General features: G+C 40.2%; 1 pseudogene; it reads left to right on the top strand.

Moving 5' to 3' along the window:
- Window positions 1-856: 856 nt before the first annotated feature.
- Window positions 857-6,503, top strand: LOC137756360 (uncharacterized; annotated as a pseudogene).
- The last annotated feature ends 3,607 nt before the right edge of the window (window positions 6,504-10,110 follow it).

Here is a 10,110-nt window from a genome sequence, read left to right as displayed (position 1 = left end):
GCACGTGGGCTCAGTAGTTGTGGCTCATGGGCTCTAGAGTGCAGGCTCAGTAGTTGTGGCGCACGGGCTTAGTTGCTCTGCAGCATGTGGGATCTTCCTGGACCAGGGATTGAACCCTTGTCCCCTGCATTGGCGGGCAGATTCTTAACCACTGCGCCACCAGGGAAGTCCCTAATATCTCTCTTTTATCAGGAGAGAGGACAAATCTTTCAGATGTTCCAGGGACCCTCTGGAAAATCCCAAAGTTAGTTTGAAGTCAAAAAGACTTCATTTAGAATTTGATTTTGGGGAAGTTTGTCAAAAATATCAAAAAAGGTTTTAAAAGACTTGCTTAAATAGGATTATAGGTCACTGTGAAATAATATTTAGTTATCTATTTAGCCAAAGTGGCGATTAAGGACTTTGAAGGCAAAATCAGAAAGTTACATAGTCATAAAAAATCTTAGCTCTTTTAACAGAGAAGACTCAGTTTTCTTAAGTAATGAAAGAACTGATAAAGACAACATGAAGCACAGAAAATTATTTTGATAAAACACAGAATCTTTGTTTTCTAGGAAGATTACTTAAAAGGTAAAGAAAAACTTTTCATAATCTTATCAAGAACAAACCAATAGTTCAAGGAAACTTTGTTCTTCTCAAAGATGAAAGAAAATTTAATTATAGTTTTACCTAAGTACACTATTGATATTAAAGCTTTTTTCCTTTACCAATTAAATAGAGCTCTTTTATAAATTAATTTTGACAATACCATTCGGATGTAGAAATATATCATATATAACAGGTAAAAATAGACATACAAAAGCATACCGACAGACACAAACAGAGACCATATAGCTTTCATTTCAAAATTTTAGCCATGAATCAGGTACAGCAATACAAAACTCACTAGATTATAAATAATAGTTGAATCCAAATGTGACTCGCAGACAGAACAAGTTAAGATTAGCCACTCAAATGGATAAAGCTTTTTACTAATATTTGTGGAGAAGACTTTTAAGGTTTGTATTTGCCCTTGACCTATAATCATATAGAGGCTGTGGACTGATTTTGGGCAAGGGAGCTTCTATAGCAGTATGTGTTTTAAAAAGCCTCTTCTGCCTTTTTCCCCCTCCAGTCTCGAGCAATCCTGGGCAGTGTTTTAGTTAGCTCCTGGGGTATTTACATTTCAAAGACATTATAAGATTTACAACTTCAATGGGCAGAGAAAGAATGCAAGTTTTTCTCTTAGGAGTTTTGGGGTATATTTCTCTATTATCAGAAATCTGGGTAATTACTGTTTAAATTTTTCATTTGTATTAGGGGTCAGATGGTGTATGGCACTACGTCTGTTTCATTGTCAATAACCACAACACTCTCCCCTTTGTTCTCCTCACTTTCCCAGGGATTCCACGTCTTAGTGTCTCAGGCTTTGTCTCAGACCTTAATCTGCAACAGCTTGTGCCCTCCTAGCTTTTCAAAGCGGGCATGCTATTGTCTTCAACTTATTATCCTGCTCTGCCCCAAAGCTAGCAGAGCAGTGATCAATCACACATCCTTCTCTACCCTCAGCTCTTCTTCCAGCTGTCTAACTTGAGCTTCAGCTTCTAGTTGGGCATCAGTGGCCAGATGAAGTGCCAACAGTAGAGACCAACCCACTGTTGCAGCCATTTGTTTCCCTTCTTTGCTGCAGTGCACTGTGTGTGGCTCCTCAAACACATTAAACCAGCCAGCATTTTGGGGATATCCCTGTAGTCATGCAACAGTCCACAGACATCTAACTATGCACCACCCCTGCCCACAAAGAGGTCAGTGGCCAACTCGGGATTTCCCCTATGGATGCCTCTTTCCCAAGACCCATTTCTTCCATCTCTGGCTGGCTTGCCAATTGTTGGTTTGCAATTCTTGGGAGTTCCCTGGGTGATATTCAAAACTAGCCCCCATTTAACAGAGGGCAAGGAGAGACCAAAGAAAGAGGCAGAGCACTCCAGATTGGTAGATTGTGGTTTTAATAAACAACGGAACCTATATATGAGGCTTGTCTTGGGTGGTCGCAAGATGAGTAGTTCTCCGCATCAACCTGCCTTAATGGGGGTCAGTCACATACACAGTCCAGATAGTCTCAACAACACATGAACAGAACGCACATCCCAAGGTCAGCAGAGGGGGGTAAGGAGCCTCTGATTTCCTGGGCCAGGTCATGGGTCAATCAGTGCTCACATCCTCTCAATTACCTCCTCTAACAGCTCACTAAGCAGAGATTCTGCATTTAGTGTAGCTGAGGAAGTTAGAAAGGCCTGGATCCCCAACCCCCGGGCCTTGGACCAGTATCTGTCCGCAGCCCATTAGGAACCAGGCCACACAGCAGGAGGTGAGCGGCAGGCGGGCAAGCAGAGCTTCATCTGCGGCTCTCCATCGCTCACATTACCGCCTGAACCATCCCCCCCAGCCCCATCCGTGGAAAACTTGTCTTCCACAAAACCGGTCCCTGGTGCCAAAAAGGTTGGGGACCGCTGGTCGAGAAGACATACCTTTCACCAATACTTTGAGAAATAATTTGGTGAGTGGAGTCCTAGCATCCTTGAAGATCTCCGTGATTGCTCATCTCTGTAAGTGAGACGTTACTGTGGGAACTGCAGCCACTCAGTGGAAAAACCTAAATGCAGTAGGAGTAATTTGATCCTGACGTGGCAGGGGCCAAGTGGCAGTATTCAGTCACCAAAGGGAATGTGGATGTGGTTACCATAATGGACAGCAGAGACAAAGCAGCAGTCAGAATAGTCAGATTCATGCAGACTTATGGTGCTGGCTAGTTAATTATGGTGTTCTAAAAAGTGAAATAAATAGGAAGCCTACTAGATTTTCACTTGATCTGTATAAGCAGAAAAGTTCTAGATCAAGTGAACAAAAATCTAACTCAAATCATAAAAACAGAGAGTCACAGCCCCTTGATCAATTCCAAGACTTAAGACAGTTTGTAGACTTAGAACCCCTTGAATGAAGGGGGGGTTGGGTCCCCTTGAAGAAGGATCCCAGTACACTAGTGAAAATTTATACTGTTAATGTTTCTCCCAAAGGGACCTGCAGCCTTTTACCAGAGTAACTGTACATTGAGAAAAAGGAAATAATCAGACATTTTGGGGACTACTGGCCACTGGATCTGAACTAGCACTGATTCTAGGAGACCTGAAGCACCACTGTGGCCCTCCAGTCAGAGTAGGGGCTTATTAAGGTCAGGTAATCAATGGAATTTTAGCTCAGGTGTACCTCACAGTGAGTGTAGTAGCTCCCCAAATCCATCGTGTGGTTATTTCCTTCATTCCAGAATGCATAATTGGAATAGATACATATAGCAGCTGGAAGAATCCCCACATTGTTTCCCTGATCTGTTGAGTGTGGGCTGTTATGGTGGGAAAGGCCAAATGGAAGCCATTATAATTTCCTCAACCTACAAAAGTAATAATAAAAAATAATACCACATTCCTGGAGGGATTGCAGAGATTAGTGCTACCATCAAGGACTTGGAAGATGCAGGGGTGGTGATTTCCACCACATCCCCCTTCAACTCTATTTGACCAATGTAGAAGACAGATGGATCTTGGAGAATGACAGTGGATTATCACAAGCTTAACCAGGTAGTAATTCCAATTGCAGGTGCTGTACCAAATGTGGTTTCATTGCTTGAGCAAATTAACACATCATCTGGTACCTGCTATGCAGCTGTTGATCTGGCAAATGATCTTTTTCTCCATACCTGTCCATAAGGCCCACCAGAAGCAATTTGCTTTCAGCTGGAAAGGCCAGCAATATTCCTTCACTGTCCTACATCGGATGTATATCAACTCTCCAGTTCCGTGTCTTCATTTAGTTCACAGAAATCTTGATTGCCTTTCCCTTTCACGAGGTATCACAATGATCCATTACGTTGATGACATTATTCTGATTGGACCTAGTGAGTGAGAAGTAGCAACTAATCTAGACTTATTGGTGAAACAGTTGCATGTCAGAGGGTGGGAAATAAACCCAACTAAAATTCAGAGACCTTCTACCTCAGTGAAATTTCTAGGGATCCAGTGGTATGGGGCATATCGAGACATCTCTTCTAAGGTGAAGGATAGGTTGTTGTATTTGACCCCTCCTACAACCAAGAAAGAAGCACAATGCTTAACTGGTCTCTTTGGATTTGGTGGCAACATATTCTTCATTTGGGTGTGTTATTCTAGCCCATTTACTGAGTGACCTGAAAAGTTGATAGTTTTGAGTGAGATCCAGAACAAGAGAAGGCTCTGAAACAGGTTTGGGCTTCTGTGCAAGCTGTTATGCCACTTGGGCTACATGATCCAGCAGATCCAGTGGTGCTTGAAGTGGCAGTGTCAGATCGAGTTAGTGTTTGGAGCCTTTGGCAAGCCCCTGTGGGATGAATTACAGCATAGACCCTTAGGATTTTGGAGCAACGCCCTGCCCTCATCTGTAGATAACTACTCTCCTTTTGCGAATCAGTTCTTGGCTTCCAACTGGGCCTTAGAGACTAAACACTTGACCATGGGCAACAAAGTTACCATCAAACCTGAGCTGCCCCTCATGAACTGGGTGTTATCTGACCCACCAAGCCATAAAGTTGGGCATGCACAGCAACACTCCATCATCAAATGAAAGTAGTATATATATGATCAGGCCTGGGTAGGCCCTAAAGGCACAGGTAAATTACCTGAAGAAGTGGCCCAAATGCCTATGGTCCCCACTCCTGCTACACTGCCTTCTCTTTCCCAGCCTGTACTTGTGGCCTCATTGGGAGTTCCTACAATCAGTTGACAGAGAAAGAAAAGACTTGGGCCTGGTTTACAGATGGTTTTACAAGATATGCAGGCACCATCTGGAAGTGGACAGCTGCAGCATTACAGCGCCTCTCTGGGACATCCCTGAAGGACAGTGGTGAAGGGGAGTCCTCTTGGTGGGCAGAACTTCAGGCAGTGCACCTGGTTGTTCACTTTGCTTGGAAGGAAAAATGACCAGATGTGTGATTATATACCAATTCATGGGCTGTGGCCAACGGTTTGGATGGATGGTCTGGGACTTGGAAGGAACATGACTTAAAAATTGGTGACAAAGAAATTTAGGGAAGAGGTATGTAGATAGACTTCTCTTAATGCGAAAAAGACATGAAAATATTTGTGTCCCATGTGAATGCTCACCAAAAGGTGACCTCAGAAGAGGAAGATTTTAATAATCAAGTGGATAGGATGACCCATTCTGTCGGTACCATTCAGCCTCTTTTGCTAGCCACCCCTGTCATTGCGCAATGGGTTCATGAACAAAGTGGCCATGGTGGCAGGGATGGTGGTTATACCTGGGCTCAGCAACATGGATTTCCATTCACCAAGGCTGACCTGGCTACAGCCACTGCTGAGTGCCCAATCTGCCAGCAGTGGAAACCAACACTGAGCCCCTGATATGGCACCATTCCCTATTATGATCAACTAGCTAGCTGGTGGCAGGTTGATTGCATTGGACTGCTCCCATCATGGAAGGCAGTGTTTGTCCTTATTGGAATAGACACTTATTCTGGATATAGATTTGCCTTCCCTGCATGCAGTGCTTTTTCCAAAACTACCATCTGTGGACTTAATAGAATGTCTTATTCCCCCGTCATGATATTTCACAGAGCATTGCTTCTGATCAAGAACAACCCTTTACAATAAAAGAAGTGTGACGGTGGACCCAAGCCCATGGAATTCACTGGTCTTACCATGTCTCCCACCATCCTAAAGCAGCTTGCTTAATAGAACAGTGGTATGACCTTTTGAAGATTTAGTTACAGCACCAACTAGGTGGCAGTACCTTGCAGGGCTGGGGCAAGTTTCTCCAGAAAGCTGTATATGCACTTAATTAGTATCCACTATATGGTGCTGTTTCTCAAGTAGCCAGGATTTACAGGACCAGGAATCAAGCAGGTGGAAATGAAAGTGCACCAGTCACTATTATCCATAGTTGACCCACTAGCATCCTGTTTTCATGACTTTATTTTCTGCTGGCCTAGAGGTCTCTTAGTGTCAGAGGGAGGAAAGCTTCTATCAGGAGACATAACAATGATTCCATTGAACTGGAAGTTAAGACTGCCACCCTGCCACTTTGGGCTCTTCATGCCTCTGAATCAACAGGCAAAAAAAGGAGTTATGGTGTTATCTGGGGTGATTGATCCTGACTATCAAGGAGAAATTGGACTACTACTACATGGTGGAAGTGAGGAAGAGTGTGTCTGGAATACAGGAGATGCCTTAGGGCATCTCTTAGTATTACCATGCCTTGTGGTCAAAGTCAATGGAAAACTACAACAAACCAATCCAAGCAAGACTACTAATGGGCCAGACCCTTCAGGAGTGAAAGTTAGGGTTACTCTGCCAGCTAAAGAACAATGACCAGCTGAGGTGCTTGCTGAAGGCAAAGGGAATACAGGATGTGTAGTAGAAGAAGGTAATTATAAATACCAGCTACAATCACACCACCAGTTACAGAAATGAGGACTATAATTGTCATGAGTATTTCCTCATTTTGTTATACATGTGTTTGTGTGTGTATATATACATAAACTAAGCAAATATTTTTGTTTTATTTCCTTTATTATTCTCTTATCATATAAGATAAACTGTATTGACTTTACATCAGTAATTGAGTATTGCTAATTTTACATCATAGTATTTAAGTTATAGGATATCAGGAGAAGAGTAAGCATCACTCAAGTACTCTTCCTCCTCTTCTGGGGAAGGGATTAGTGCATTTTCAGTTGTTTGTAGGATAGCTGTATCATGTCAGTTGGAACTATGACCTTGTTATTGTCTTTATTTGGAGATCCAGTATGGTTTAAGGAGATATGTATGGGTACCAAGCTGACAAGGGGCGGAGTTATGATAGTTAATTTTATGTGTCAACATGATTGGGCTAAGGGCTGTCCAGAAAGCTGGTAAAACATTATTTCTGGGTATGTCTGTGAGGGTTGTTAAAAAATAAAATTCAACTGAGTAAATCTGAAGATCTAATTGTACCTTTTCAAAGATTCATGAATCAAGCAGCATCTCATCTAGCAAACAGAAAGGAGCTCTGAGGAGCTGCACAAAATGGAAGGCTTTTATAGACAGAAGGGGACAGGAAAAGGAAGTTTCTAGCCAAGAGTGGACTGTCTCAGGCAAAATCACCTTCCTGTGGGGGACAAAAATGGTCTATCGAGTGGATTACCTCACTGGTGCTGACCAGGTAATTCCAGATTGACTTGTTACAGGTCACATTCTTGGGAGAGGCTGAAATTGCAATTAGATTAGGTATTAAATCTTGGTTTGCTGATGTGGGGCTTAGCACAGGTGACTCCATTTGAGGCCTATTGTTTCTTTTTTAACAGGGTGTTCCCAGAAGAGATTAACATTTGAATTGGTAGACTGAGTAAAGAGGATCACCCTCACTAATGTGGGTGGACATCATCCAATCCATTGAAAGCCTGAATAGAACAACCAGGCAGGAGAAGGGCAAATTTACTCTCTTTACTTGACCTTGGACATCCATCTTCTCCTGCCCTTGTACACAGGCATTCCTAGTTCTTGGGCCTTTATAGACTCAGACTGGAACTTACACCATCTGTCCCCCAAATGTCAGGCCTTTGGACTCAGACTGAATTACACCATGACCTTTCCTGGTTCTCCAGCTTGCAGTGGCAGATCTTGGGATTTCTTGGCCTCCTTAATCACGTTGGCCAATTCCTGTAAGTCTCCTCTTATTTATGTCTATGTCTATATCCATGTTATTGATTCTGTTTCTCTGAAGAACGCTGTCTAATGCAATATGGAATCTAAAATAGTCAAAGTCATAGAAGCAGAGAATAGTATGGTGGTTGCCAGGGGCTAGGGTAAGGGGGAAATAGGGAGCTGGGAAAAGGGTACAAAGTTTCAGTTATGCAAGATAAATAAGTCTTAGAGAACTAATGTACGGCATGAAGACTATAGTTAGCAATACTGTATTGTAAACTTGAAATTTGCTAAGAGGTGTTCTCACCACACACATAAAAAAGTAATTATATTAGATGATGGATATGTTAATTAGCTTGATTGTGGTGATAATTTCACAATGTGTGTGTGTATATATATATATAAACATCAAATTGTATGCCTTAAATATATATAATTTTTATTTGTGAATTATACCTCATTAAAGCTGAAACAAACAAACAGAAATAAAAATGTCCAGATTGGATGGAAAGAAGTAAAAATATATATATATTGTATTTCTTATATACACCCTCACACACAATTAGAACTAATAAATGAATTCAGAAACATTTCAGGAAACATGATCAGTGTAAAAAATCAGTTAAATTTTATACGCTAGCAATTAACAATCCAAAAATAAGTTAATAACTTTACTTAGAATAACATCAAAAAGAATAAAATACTTAACAATAAATTTAACCAAAGAAATGCATGTCTTGTATACTGAAAATTACAAAATATCTTTGAATGAAATTAAATAAATGGAAAGACATTCCATGTTTATGGATTAGAGGGCTTAATATTGTTAAAATGATAATACTTTCCAGAATAATCTACAAATTCAATTCAATCCCAATCCAAATTCCAGCTGCTTTTTTTTCTCCAACATTAATAATCTAAACTTAAAATTCATATGAAAATTCAAGGGACCCAGAATAGCCAAAAGAATCTTGGAAAAAGAGCAACAAAGTTGAAGGACTCACATTTCCCTATTTCATGACTTACTACAAAGCTACAGTAATAAGAGCAGTGTGATACTGGCATGAAGATAGGTATATAGATTAATGAAATAAAATTGAGAGTACAGAAATAAATCAGTACACCTGTGGTCATTTGACTTTCAATAAGTGTGCTAAGACAATTCAATGGAAAAAACCAGTTTTGTCAACAAATCTTGCTGGAACAACTGGACCCCTGTCTCATACCATATGTAAAAATTAACTCAAAGTGTATCAGAGACCTATATGTAAGAGCTAGAACTATAAAATTATGACAAGAAAGCATAGGTGTACATCTTCCTGTACTCAGATTAGGCCATTTTAAAAAATATATGATACTTACAAGCAACAAAAGGAAATAGAGATAAAGTATACTTCATCAAAATTTTAAAAAGTTGCTTCAAATGACACTATCAATAAAGTGAAAAATAAATTCACAAAAGGGAGAAAATATTTGTGTCATGTATTTGATGAGTCTAGTATCCAGAATATATGAACTCTTACATGAGTGTAAGAGTTCTTACAACTCAAAGTAAAAAGACATATGAGCCAATTTAAAAATGGACAACGGATTTGAGTAGACATTTCTCCAAAGAAGATAGATAAATGGCCAATAAGCACTTGAAAATTGCTCAACATCCTCAGTCATTAGAGAAATACAAATCAAAACAACAGTGAGGTTCCACTTCACACACATCAGTATGGCTATAATGAAAAAGACAGAAACGTTGATGAGGATATGAAGAAATTAGAATCCTAATACATTGCTGGTAGGGATGGAAAATGGTGTAACCTCTGTATAAAACAAAACCTCAAAAGGTTAAGCATAGAGTTAACATAGAGGAATTCCACTTGTAGGTATATACCCAAGAGAATTGAAAACATGTGTTCTCACAAAAACTTGTACATGAATGTTCGTAGCAGCATTACTGATAGTAGCCCAAAAGTGGTAACAACCTAATGTCCATCAACTGATGAATATATAAACAAAATGTGACATATCCATATAATGGAATATTATTCAAATGTTAAAAGCAGTGAAGTTTCTCAGCACATGACACAACATGGATGAACCTTAACAACATTATGCTATGTGAAAGAAGCCAGTCACAAAGGACCAAATATTTTATGATTCCATTTATATGAAATGTCCATAATTGACAAAAACATAGAACTACAAAGTAGAATATTGATTGCATAGGGATGAGGGGATGGGGTGGGCAGGAGAATACCAATTGGCATGGACTTTCTTTTAAGGGAGATGAATATGTTCTAAAATTAATTGTGGTGATGGTTGCACAACTCTGTAAACATACTAATTCACAGTTGTACGCTTTATAAGGTTGGATTTTATGGTATGTGAATTATATCTCAATAAAATTTAT

Source organism: Eschrichtius robustus, chromosome X, assembly GCF_028021215.1.
Source record: "Eschrichtius robustus isolate mEscRob2 chromosome X, mEscRob2.pri, whole genome shotgun sequence".
Taxonomy (NCBI): domain Eukaryota; kingdom Metazoa; phylum Chordata; class Mammalia; order Artiodactyla; family Eschrichtiidae; genus Eschrichtius; species Eschrichtius robustus.
The sequence above is the reverse complement of the archived record's forward strand: the minus strand, read 5'-3'. Positions and strand labels throughout refer to the sequence as shown.